Source organism: Sphaeramia orbicularis, chromosome 19 (genome assembly GCF_902148855.1).
Source record: "Sphaeramia orbicularis chromosome 19, fSphaOr1.1, whole genome shotgun sequence".
Taxonomy (NCBI): domain Eukaryota; kingdom Metazoa; phylum Chordata; class Actinopteri; order Kurtiformes; family Apogonidae; genus Sphaeramia; species Sphaeramia orbicularis.
The window spans coordinates 14,225,833-14,236,603 of NC_043975.1; the positions used below are offsets into that span (position 1 = coordinate 14,225,833).

Below are 10,771 nucleotides of genomic sequence, written 5' to 3' on the forward strand. Positions count from 1 at the left end.
GGGTGGGGGTGATCGCAGCCAATGGGTACATGCTGAAGTAAGACCACAGTGACAGTTAGCAGCTGCGAGAACTTTCATTTTCACTCAGCAGGAGTCGGCGTTAAGTAAGACCGTTTGAGAGCTTTGACAGAGGGGTGTCGCAGCTCTGTGATTAAATGGCAACTATGTGCAAACCTCCGCAAGTAGCTGAGGGTGAACGATGGAGTTTGACTGGTCAGGAGGAGGTGAAGTCATCGCCGGGACGCTTTGATCCAATGCTCATGACATTGGTTTGGATCCAGACAAGAAAGATGATACGCCAATAAATTAAAAAGAACTTCATCATCGTGTTTATTTTACTGGAGTTGACTGAAGTTCACAACCTTAATCTGGAAATATTACTAATATTTTAGAACAGCTGAAATAATAAAAGTAGGTTCTGTACTGAAAAAGGACTGTATTACATAAATGAACTGTATTTAATGACTCAATTACCTTGAATACAGTAATATAAGATGCAAAAAACACCAACATACAGTAATATACAGATCAGTTGGTCTGTGAAATGTCAGAAAATGTTTGTAAAAGTCTTTTCTCTTAATTGAAGGATACTGATTTAGGGGTAGGGGTGTAATAGTTATGACATCTGTCACATCATATCATGGTTCAGTTGTATTTCACATGATTATTTTAGACATATGACACAATGCAACTTCTAAAATAAAACTTTATTTCATCATTTTGTTGCTGATTATAAGATAAGTGGTTTTATTCACATACTACTTTATTTAGTTTGTCTCACTGGTTAACTCTTTCAGACTTAGAACTATTTTTGTGGTGACTTCCAGGTGTATTTTTCTCTACATTAACCTTATTTAACACCATTTAACATATCATCTTCTACATTTTTCAGTGAAAAGCTAATATTTCCCTACATTTAATGTCTTGACTATGTAGATGTTCATAAAAGCTCAGTCAATTCACAGGTTATTATACCAAGAAACCTGAAGTAAAAGTGATATTATCAACAAAATGCATCATCAACTGAACATAAAAACAAGTATCTACAACCACTGTCATTTATCGAAACTACATGGGTTTTACTGGTGAATTTTTGAGTTGGAGAGGTCTCTGAAGATCCAAATGGGTCAATATCTGATCCCAGAATAAATAAATAAACAAACACACAAACAGAAAAAAAAACAATTACCTGAATTACTTAAATATACTGATAGGATTTTTAGTTTTTAAGTTATTTATTTAACATTTTACAGTGAAAAAGATCAAAATCTTATCAGGTGTTTTTTTGTCATTTCTAGTCAAAATATCTTATCACACTTAAAATGAGACATAATCACCTAAAGAGTAACTTTTCAGTGAGATATGAGAACTTATTTTTAGACAAACCTTGAAAATCTTATTTCAAGGAATCTTACCAAGATAATTTTCACTTGTTCCATTGGCAGATTTTTTTTTTTTTTTTTTTTTTTTTTTTACTTGTTTTTAGAGCGGCATTTTTTCCAGTGTATATCAGGAAATTCTTTTGGTCACCAATGGGTGTTTAGGTCTCTGGGTGTTAAAATGAAAACTGATCTTTAAAAAACTTCTCATTTCTACCTTCAGTGGTCTTTAGAATGTTGTTTTTCCAAAATCCAGAGTTTTTCCCCTTCTTTTTCTTATTCTTTGAACCAAAACAATAGCGTGACAAATGAAGAATTATTACAACCCAAAGCGAACAGATGTGACAAACACATCAAAAACTCTCTTAGCTGTGGAAAGTTGGCACAAAAAGATTAATACTTATCATTTAAACCGTTTCTATTATCAGTTATCATTTGTCAGATATTAATAAACAGTCCTGTCAGAACAAAGAAGCAATGTTTTGGCTGTTTTGTTGTTTGTATGATAAGTTCCTCATGTATGATACCGCGGAATTGATTTATTGAACAAATCAGCCAGCGCGATTCAGCCGTACTTATTCTAAAACTGTAACAAATTGCAGTTGACTTCACTTCAGTGTGTGCCATCCAACCCCTCAGGAAAAAGAGCAATAAAAAAAGCCACAACTCCCTGCGTGGGATGGCTTCACTTTCAGGGTCAGTAGACTTTCCAAAGTAACAAGCCGAGCATATGCCGCCGCGGTTCCCCTTATGTCCCAAGAAAGACCCAATTAATTCATCAATCTGTACACCTCTGTCACTGCCTGGTGCATTCGAGGCCCTTGCCAGCAGAGCTCCATCCATTACCAGCCAGGTTGTTCAGCTCTCCCCCCTCAGCCAGCCTGCCAAACAGCCAGCCAGGGTGGCTGCTGGGTAATTACACATTGCCTTGACAACTCACATGATTGTTTTCCTAGCAGTATATTACTTCATTAGTACTTCCCAATATGCCGTATTTTTTAAATGTCACTTTTTTTTTGCAGCCAACTCCGAGTCCAATCTCGACTCGTCTGTATATCATAACAATCATTAATAACTGTCAGTCGGCAGCATCACTTCAGCACTCGGGCTGCCTCATTAGCATGGCCCAGCATTTGTTCTGCAGAGAGGCTGATTATTTTCTACAACAGGCCAGGCCAATTACTTTAGTGAAATGGTATCACATAAATCAAAACTTAACAAGGTGGCAAATTTGAAGTTATCAGATTCCAAGAGACACCGTAACTAATATGTCACTGTCACAAGTGCTCTCTGCAGGTATGCCTCCACCATACCAAATATATCATCCCACAGGATCTCACAGGGTTTCTCCGGGAAATTACCATATTCAGAAAAGTGGGAGCGCAGGAGGTATGAAAATGTAAACGGTGAAGTTCAGGCAGGGAGGCAGGGTTTGGACAGCGGAGACGAAGTAATCAGATTTCCATTGATTACCACTGACAGAAGTACGGATAAGTGTTAGTAATCAGTAATAGTTAAAGCAAAATATTTAGTCTTTATTTTCTGGTTTCAAAAAAATTCAGAAAGTAGTTAGAAATGATAAATAGCATAACTTAGAGAGTCAGAGCCACACGTATCACACATTTCATCCAAATTTTCAGAAAATTTGTAAAAATAAATAAATAAATAAAACCTATGCAAATTTCCATTCACTACTGCTATTAATGTTGGTTTATCCTGTTAAACCCTGGGCCATTTGTTACTAGTGGAAATCATTTCAACGTAACACAAAGTAATATATTAGCTCATAACAGAAGCTTCATTCATATAAAACCAAGTTATGATCAGAAAACAACAAAGGCAAGAAAAAAATAATATTCACTCATAATACAGTCTTTATTTTTGCTCTTCTTTGGCTCATTCAGTGAATCTTAGTGTGCAGACAAATAATACTTATACTGTTAGCTCTGCTTAGCTTAGCATGTGTTAGCTTAGCGCTGCAAAGTTTGTCTCATTGGTCTGTTGTTTTATTAAATTATTAATACCATGCACTGGTCTTGGATTGTTAGCTTGTTTGTGATATTTGCACATTTACTGTAAGTGCTTGTTTGAGCTGTTTACGAGAACTGGTTTTGTTGCACTTTTAACTGATGTTCTTCTGGTTACTATGTGTCTATTGCTAAAAGTATTATGTAGCATTACTATGGCAACACAGACAGAACTGTGTTTACGAAGCTACAGCTTTTCACATGTAGTATTTCATACAGTCACATCCTACCTGGTCATTTTTAGACAAAAACCTTAAAGTTATCTTATTAACTCCCCCAAAGCTTTTGTATAATATAACACTTGTTTCTGCAGCTCTTTAGACATGGATGTGTTTTGTAGCTATTTCGATTACATAATATAGAATTCCTGTTTGTTTAATTTGTAATAATTCACTGAGTCTGTTTCCACTGCACACATTCACGTTTCCATTTTACCAGTACACCAAATTTTTCACCTGTATGCATACCAAATTTTTTGTTTTGTCAAATTCTCTGTGTTTCCATTTGAAAATGTGAATAAAAACATCTGTACATAGTGACACAATCAGTTAGTTTTGTCCAAACCTCAAAATAATATTAAAAAAAAAAACAAAACCAAAAAAAACACTGCAACTGGAAAGAAAAGCATGCAAATCTTCCTTTTCACTAGCTGAAACTCCCAAGTGTTAACATGAAAAATGACTAAAATGAGCCACAGATTAATTTTCTGTCAACAAACTGATTAATCGTTGCATCTGAACTTGAATGAACTGCTGTAATTTATAATAAATCATCATATCTTAGAAATGCTGCGCACTGTAAGACAAACATAGTGGGGTTAAGAGAACAGTTTTTGACTCTGTGGTGTAGTAGAATATATGAATAAAGCTGTATGAAGTAAAAATACTCAAGGATCTCAGTGATATTGTGTTTAAGTACAGTACTCGAATAACAGTAGATGTTATATTAAACCACTGGCAGAAGCTGAAATGATAGAAAGAGACTGATCCTCGTATAATGTCTTTTCAGGCCATCTTGAGCAAAATAACATGTCTGTCCTCTCTAGGAGCTCTGCTTTTACTATTTACATGATGATGTTCATCCATCACATCATGACAGCTACATCAAACCAACAACAAACATGCAAACCCAGCAATCTAAAATATGCTGACGCCACATGCAGACACATAAATACAGACCACTTTGGCTCTGCCCTGAGTGGCTTTTTTTTTTCTGTTTAAACTAGATTTTCCATCTACTGGGAATTCCCACAGCCCAGAATGTGTGATAAAGTACACTTCTGTCCGTTAGCTACTGACACGAGAGCGATTGCAGAAGCGGTGTAAATGGGTTTCTGTTTGTTTGCCCTTGTTTCTTCAGCCTCCTCTCACAGAAGCTACAGTATGTGCAGCACAATGACCGGTTTTTACTCGTTAAGAGACGGATTACCCCTAAAACTACCACTAAAACATTCACCTCATCTTGATGTTATTTGCTCCATTTGTTTTCCGCTGTCTGCCGCGCCACGTCTGCTCGTTTCTCATTTTTAAGTGAGGATCGAGGACAGATGGATGCGAACTCAAAGTTTCTGATCTTTAGCAGAAGTTATGGAGGGTTATCTTTGGCTGTATATCTCTGCTCTGGCAGCGCTCCCCTAGTGATGAAGGATTAACCACCGCAGCTGTCTCTTCCCCAGGATGATGCAGTGCACTGCTCCTCGACACGACAGCATCACTTAATCTTAATGTCCGCTTCTCCAGAGCGGCCGCACAGGACAAAGCCAATCAGCATCACATGCCACGGGGATGGACCTACAGCTTGGCCCTGGAGTTTCTCACCCTCACAGGCCTATTCATCAACTTCAGCCACACCAATCCCAGAGTTCCCCTCTCCTAAACCACAGCTGAGCCGGCCAGTGATGTATAGAGCAGCACGGAGGGGGCTGAGAACACTTATCAGATTGCACATTATGCACTGCTTTGTGTTGCTGAAGTAAAAAAAAAAAAAAAAAAAAGTAAGAGAAGGGAGGAGATGTAATGAATGCGCTCAGCCTTCCTTCAGTCCAGACCACCTATTTGCTGTGTTTAAAGAGATATCTGCTCAATAGTGTTCTAGCATTAAGGATGGGGTAGATCTAGAATAATGATCACTGTTCATTTAGATAAATTGCACTTGGGGAATCCATTTGTGAAGATCTGAATTCAGCTGGTTCTACTCAGTAAGTGCTACTGGTGCCAGGGTAATTATAGTTAAACAAAACAAAATTAAAAACAGATAAAAAAATAATAAGAATGGCAAGAAACAATATAGTTACAATACAGATATATTGATTATCAGATTTGAAATTAAAATTTTTATGATAATCTGTAATTTTTTAATTCTATATAAGATACAATTCATGACTTTTAAGTCCTATAAATACTGTAATAAAAAAAAAAGAACATTTATTTATGTAATAGTATTTCTCCAGTTTCGATACAAGATATTGTTGGATTACTTTACTTTCTTCCTTTCCTAAAAATAAAATTTAAATAATGAAATCAAATCTAGCTAAAACCAATAACAAAAGAAAGTTCACATACACTGATTCACATTTTTATAATACAGTTTTTTTTTTATTCCATATATGGCACAATACATAAATTTTAAGTCCTATAAACACTGTAATGAAAAATGTATTTATTCACCAGTATTTCTCCAGTGCAATACAGCATTTGACTGGATTATTGTATTTTATTTGCTTTGACAGTCAACAGTTCAAAGATACTGCAAAAATTTACATATTGTACTTTTTTTTTGTACCAGTTATTGGTTATTTTTCTCCTTAAGCTCGAATAATCAACATCAGCCCTGAGAGTAACCATATAAGTCGATCCATAAGTAAAACAAAACAGAGCTGTACATTCAAACAGCTTTATTTTTAGTTTTGTTAGTGCCTCACTTTCTATAAGAATAAAATCTTTACTTCTAATAATGTCACGTATTCTTTCATGTAACATTTATTAGCTTCTATAAATCAAGGCTTCCCTTAATAATCCACTGAAATCACTCAATAAAACTAAAACTACACTGAAAAACAGAATAAAAAGGTCAACTAATATAATTCTGGACCACAATCCCATACAAGAAAATCTATCCAAAAGCCACATGTGAGACACATGTTCCTCATCATCATGAAAGAAAGCGCAGTATCTGGTCATATGATGTAAAGCATGTAAAACTGTTAAATCAAAAAGAGTCAAACCAGATCATCCATTAGACAATATCAAACAAAAAAGGACGAACAGATACAGCAGAGCCTTTAAAGAACTCTGACTGAGTGATAACAGTGGAAAAAAAAAAACAACAGTATCTTTGGTGTATCGTGACCCGGGCTCATAATGTAAAATTATGCTAAACAATGTCATGATGATAGCATTCCCATAGCAATGCGAGTACTTCGCCAACACCAGCCATCAACCCCCATTCTGAACCCCATAATAAAGAGATGACACTTTTATGATACCATAATTAACAGCGCTCTAGGATGAAATTAAATCAATATGCCCATCTAATATCATTTTCTCTAGTTATGCAAATCAAACATTCAAAGCCCTTGGAAAGTGATATGAATTGCTTTCACATTTCAGTTCACACATATTATCATATCAGACCTCTTGGGTTTGATGACACGGAGGATGGAGGGGGGACTTAACGACGTGGAGACTGGAGAGAGGAGAGCGCTGCAGACTGTAGATTAGCTGCCAGAGACAACACCGCGATAATGTGCACAACGAGGGCTGAGATTAAAACCATTCTGCTTATTTCTTAGATGGAAAAGAGCCAGTGTGGAAGGTTTAAAAAAGACAGAAATATGCAGGACGGGAAAACAATAACATGATGAAAAATAGGACCAATGGCCCTGTAGGTCACTGGCATGTTCTGTCAAGAATCAATAACAACTTGAATTTGCGAGGTTGTCAGGTTCTGGTGCTTTGTTAGAGTCCTGTGGTCTTGATGCAGGAGATCAATCTTCCATGAGAAGTGGGTGGTACTTTCACTGGAAGAGAACTCAACTAATTAAATTAAAGTCCATATATGACTTCCTATCAGTGCTTGATAGTAATTAATTTGATATGTCTAAGCATTTCCATGTTATATGCCATCAAAATATATATAATATATAAGTACAGGGAAATTTTTTATATTTCAAAAAATTTCTCAGAAATTGAAAAATCTAAATTTCTCAAAAATGTGAACAAAATTTGTAGGAATTTCCCCAAGGAAGCTACAAAAAAACTGAAATTAATCCGACCAGTAGTTTTGGAGAAGTAGATAGTTGAAATCTAGACACTGGTGACCTTGAGTTTGACCCTTTAACATCACTCAAGGTCAAAGGTCATGGACCCAAATTAAAGTCCATATATGACTTATATGACTTCCTATGAGTGCTCGATAATTATTTTGATATCCCTAAGCATTTCCATGTTATATGCCATCAAAATATGGCCCATTATAAGTAAAGGCTTTTTTTTAATATTTCAAAAATTTGTCAGAAATTTAAAAATCTAAAATTTCTCAGAAAATGTGAACAGAATTTGTAGACATTTTCCTAAGGAAGCTAATTTTTTTTTTTTTTTTAATTAATCAGATCAATTCAATTTTATTTGTAGAGACCAATATCACAACAAGGTCCCCTCACAGGGCTTTACAGAATTTGTTGAACTGATAAAAAACACAATGAAAATAAGCAAAGAGTCAAATAATTAGTTAAACAGTCGATGAAGCAAACCAGTAGTTTTGGAGAAGTAGACTGTTCAAATCTCGACATTAGTGACCTTGAGTTTGACCCTTTAAGGTCACTCTAGGTCAAAGGTCATGGACTCAAATGAAAGTCCATATATGACTTCCTATCAGTGCTCAATAGTAACTATATTGATATCTGTAACCATTTACATGTTATATGCCATCAAAATATGACCCATTGTAAGTAAAGGCAATTTTTTTTATATTTCAAAAATTCATAAAAAATGCAAAAATCTAAATTTCTCGAAACTGTGAGCTAACTTTGTAGAAATTATCCTAAGGAAGTTACATATAAAATTTGAAATGAATCCAACCAGTAGTTTTGTCGGAGATGATGTCTGAAGAACTTGCTAACAAACATGATGACGACGACAAAGACAACAACCAAGACGAAGTCAATGCCAGACACAGCACCTTCCCAACAGCTCATGGCTTATTGGCTATTGAGCTAAAAAGTGGCTAGTGAGGATGGGCTCCAACACAAATGAATCACCTTAACTAGAATTACAGCTTGTTGGTTTAAGCCACCACCACATAGGCAAGTTGCAGGATACATCCATGTTTGTCCAGACTCATGCACCTGATATATGAAGTTCAGAGCTGAAGGAGCAAAAATCTGTGGGAAAAAAAGACTTTGACCCTAATCATAACCTTCTATCTGCACCTCTCTCCTTTCAGTCCAAATCCAAACACTAATTGTACATATAGGTCAGAGGTGTCCTACACTGATGATATTAACAGTCACTGGTGTCAAACTCATTTAGTTCAGGGGCCACATACTCCCCAATGTGACGTCAAGTAAGATAACAGCATAATAACCTATAAATGTCAACTCCAAATTTTCTTCTAGGTTTATTGTGAAAAAAAAAAAAAAAAAAAACACATTTACAAAATATCGTTTCATGATAAAATGTGAATAACCTGAACAAACATGAAGCTCTTAAGACAAGTTAAATTGTACCAATATTATATCTGTTACGAAATATTTTGTGTATCGGCAGATCCACTGTGTTAATAATATGCTGAGACATAATATTATTGTAATTGCACTTACTTTTCTTCTTTAGGTTGTTCAGGTTTTTCACATTTTCATAATGTAGTTTTATTTTTTTCACATTAAAAAAACAGAAGAATTTGGATTATAATTTATAGGTTATCGTGCCTATTTTTTTTACTGGTATGACCCATTTGAGATCACACTGTGATGTACAGTATGTGGCCCCTGAACTAGACAGAGTTTGACACCCCTGACAAAGCAGTAGAGTCGTGTCTGACAGAGTCTAATCAGCAATCAGTAATTAGAACTGTCAACCCTGTATTTAACCCCCATAACTGTATGAAAACATTCGTCATTGGCCAAATTATGTGTCATGGTAGATTTTCTAAAAGCAAAGGCAAGGATTAGATGTACAGTCGTGGAAAAAATTATTAGACCACCCTTGATTTCTTCAGTTTCTTGTCATTTTAATGCCTGGTACAACTAAAGGAACATTTGTTTGGACGAATATAATGATAACAACAAAAATAGCTCATAAGAGTTTAATTTCAGAGCTGATATCTATCCATTTTCCATGGTTTTCTTGATAATAATCAAAATCATTTAAGTCCTTACATCAATAGCTATGGCATTATACGGACAAAAATAGTGCTTTTAGGCATTCCATGTTTTCTTTTCTGTCTGTTTTAGTCACATGATACACACAGGAGTTAGGACTTGATTGCATAACCATTGTTTTTGATGACTTTTGATGGTCTAATATTTTTTTTTCTGTGACTGTATAATGTCTCATCTACACTAAGGTGGATATTTTACAAAACTGACACTTTTGTTTACATTTGGGCCTCTAGATCACACAAAAATATCATTTTATGCTATAAAAACTGAGATTTCTAAGTGAACATTCCAGTTTGTATGTATCCATGTGTTCAGAGATTGAAAACAATGTCACCACACCACATTTTGTTCAAGTCTATTAAGTTTTTGTGTAATGAAGCTGCCCCTGAAACATCAAACCCAGATGTATAAATCAGTGTATGACCTGCAGTAGATGAAAGTCAGCATGGATACCCTTCGGAGATGGACTGGACCAGCGTTGTGGACAAATCCATATCATGTAAAGAATACACTTCCACAACCACAACCAACACTTAAGGAAACTTAAGCTGAGCGCTGAAGTTGTTGCTGTTTCACCTTCATGACAGTTTAACACAACTGGACACAAATCGACATATTGTGATTGACATCGTCGGAGAATATGAAACTTATACCCTACAAATCCTTTTTTTTAATGACTCTTCCCTCCACATGACCTTCATTTTACAAACAACATAAAAATGACAACAAACAGTGGGACAAACCAAGTTAATGTTGGACTTCAAACCCTGAATAATACTGGAGGTTGCAGATGCAGAGGCTTTAAAAAAAAAAAAAAAAAAAAAAATCTAAAAAATCAATCACTGCAGCTTTTATAAATGGTGTTCCATGTATTTGTTGGTGTAATGGAAGCTGAATGACACACATGCTGTTTTCACTCAGAAACTATTTTTATAGAGAATAATGGCCAAAAAAGTGTTTGTGTCGAACATTACAATGTCACAGTG

At 35.4% G+C, this 10,771-nt stretch overlaps 1 long non-coding RNA gene across 1 annotated transcript; it reads left to right on the forward strand.

Moving 5' to 3' along the window:
* Window positions 1-3,440: 3,440 nt before the first annotated feature.
* On the forward strand, window positions 3,441-10,316 carry LOC115410701 (uncharacterized). Its single transcript, XR_003934122.1, has 3 exons — window positions 3,441-3,454; window positions 8,681-8,683; window positions 10,149-10,316. It is a non-coding gene; the product is annotated as an uncharacterized LOC115410701 (long non-coding RNA).
* Window positions 10,317-10,771: the final 455 nt, after the last annotated feature.